Here is a 2,720-nt window from a genome sequence, read left to right on the forward strand (position 1 = left end):
CTGGGACTCAGGATACCTCTTTCTCTCCTAAGGATTCCAAGGCCTGGTTGCCCTGAAGCCCCACCCCCACTTACCCTCAGGGACTAGGCTACCCTGAGCACAGGGTCAGGTCACTCTGAGGCTAGCCTGCACTGTGACCACCCCAGGGTCAAGGCATGAAGGCCTACTCTAATGGAAAGTCAATGGGCTTGGCCTCTTGGCTCTGTCTGCTGTAGAGGTCCCTGGCCAAGTCCTTCAGAGTGTGTGGGCTGCCCCTGGGGGAAAATGGGCTGGGTAAGGAATGGTGGGAGCCCAGGCAGGCAGGCAGAAGGGAGGGAGGAAAGGACACTGACAGCAGAACAAATGCTTGTAATTTTATAACCAATCGCAGTGTATCCGTGGGGGGCCGTTTGAGACTCCACTCAGGACCAATCAGCCTGACAGAGCTATGAGTCTGCCTGAGTGAATGTGAGCAGCTCCCCCTGCAACACCACTTACTGCAATCTCATTACCAGCCCGGCCCAAGACTAGCCAGAGCTGAGAGGCCTCGAGGAACAGGGGGCAACAATGAGCAAGGAAAGTCAGGCCAGAAACAGGGTGGACCCAGAACCAGGAGGGGCAGGTTGTGTAGGCCTGGGAGATCCAGTGGCTCAGAGTGAGGTGGGAGGAGGCAGAGCCAGAAACATCATGTACCTACCAGGTGCTGAGCATTTGGGATTCTGACAGGGCACAAGCCCCTGCCCTCAAGGGGCTTGCAATCTGCTCAGGGCAGGTGGAAAGATTAGAGAGGGGTGGGTCCTGGGCCAAGTGGGGCAAGGAGGAGGCTGAAGGACAAGGAAGGAGATGGGCATTGGGCAAGGGGCTGGAAGGTAAGGGTAAGTACAAGAGGGAGGGGTAACAGAGAAACTTCTGGACTGCATGTAGAGCCTGGGCAGGGAGACACGCAGGGCACAGGGAAATGGCCACCCACTGGAAGGAGAGGAGAGCAGCTGGGGGAGGGCCCGGCTGGCCAGTGGTGGATATTAAAAAATGGCCTTGTTGGATATCTGGCTCTGGGGATAACTATGTGCCCATTAGTCTCTCTAATTGTCAAAAATCTAATTTAGTGTCTGAAGCCTGGGCTGGCCTTGGGTTAAATGGAGGGAGGCAGGCCTAGCCATAAATCCGCCTGCCCAGCCTAGGCCGGTGCTATTTCTGCAGTTAAGTGAGGGGGTGAGGAGGGCACAAGATGAGACAGGCAGGGCTCTGGAGGAAAGGTGTCCCTGGGTGATAATGCATACCAGCCCCCATGTGCTAGGTCATAACCAGTCCCTTCTCTTGCAGGAGGAAGGGCATTTGCCTGGGGCTCATTCGGACCACTTAGGGGGAAGCGCCTCAAATGTGACATGAGGTCAGGACTGGAAGAGTCTCTCAAGGATCTGCATGGCTGAGATTATAAAACTATCAGCCCCTTGTCCTCCTGGACATACCCAGGGTCTACGTGGGCTCTGCTCTTGCAAGGTGACTGGTAGGAAAGGCACATTTCCTACATAAAATCAGGAGCCTATGGGGAGGAAGGGGCCATGGAAACTCACACTAGGTGACTAAGTGATTGCTCTTCACCTAGCAATTCGCTGGGGATGGCCTCAGTGATGAGACCTTGTGACATTAACGTGAGACCCTTGGGGGTTAAGGGCCATTCCTTAGTGAGGAGCACTTCCCACTGGGATTCCCAGCCTCTCCTTCCCCAGGCCTAGAGAATCAGGAGATGCCTGGAGACCTGGACAACCCCTGAGGGCCAAGATGGTGTTGAGATTCTCAACTTGCTTGGCAATCTCACATCCCACTCCCCTCAGAGCTGCTAATTGAAAATAAGGGGTGTGGCAGGCACAGCGGGGAGAGTGTGGGAGACCAAGAGGCTTCTCTGAGAGGCTTTGCTTCCATGGGGGAGGAAAACAATTTCTCGGCAGCTCCATCTCACCAGGCACCCACCCAGCCTCTCCTGCTGCTAACAAAGTGTCTTTAATTAGCAGCCTAATAAAATGATTTTAATTGGCAAGAGCCAATCAGGAAGAAGAGAGGTCTCCTCCCCTTAGTCACTGCTGATGGTGGCACAGCTATAGGTTTAAAGGGGAGAGGGATTCTAGACCCAGCTTGGGTTAGGAGATAATGGCTATAGAGGTGAGTCTTCCCAGTGAATGCCTGATCCCCACCCTTCTTGGGGGAAGAGGTTTGACACTGGGTAAAGGTGAGGCCCACAAAACCTTAGGATCAGCCTCTGCTCAATTCTGTGCTCAGGGTTGGCGCCTGTGGCTCAAGGAGTAGGGTGCAGGCCCCATATACCAGAGGTGGTAAGTTCAAATCAGCCAAAAAAAACTGCAAAAAAAATTCTGTGCTCAGGAGCCCAGCTGGTTAGTTGGATGCTACAGCCTAGAGTGGTCTCTACTGACTCCTACCTCCCTGTTTGCTTCTCCAGGGCATTGTCTGTTAATACCTGGTGAGGAGAAGATTCAGTGTGGCCTTGGGCAATGTGAGTTCCTTTTCCTTCTCCTAAATTTCTGTATCTCCAACAGACTGGGTGTACCTGTTTCTTTCAAATTCTTCTAACTTGAGGGGGGATAGTTCTACATAGCAGCTCTCATGTTGACCACAGCCTAAGATGGCTCTAATGATCAGTGGAGTCCAGGTGAGACAGTGAGACACAGGGTGATGGACGATTACAACTAAAAGTCCATAGAATGGGTCAACTTTTTTTTTTTTTT

The sequence above is a fragment of the Otolemur garnettii genome, unplaced genomic scaffold, assembly GCF_000181295.1.
Source record: "Otolemur garnettii isolate 467f Iridium unplaced genomic scaffold, OtoGar3 scaffold00021, whole genome shotgun sequence".
NCBI lineage: Eukaryota > Metazoa > Chordata > Mammalia > Primates > Galagidae > Otolemur > Otolemur garnettii.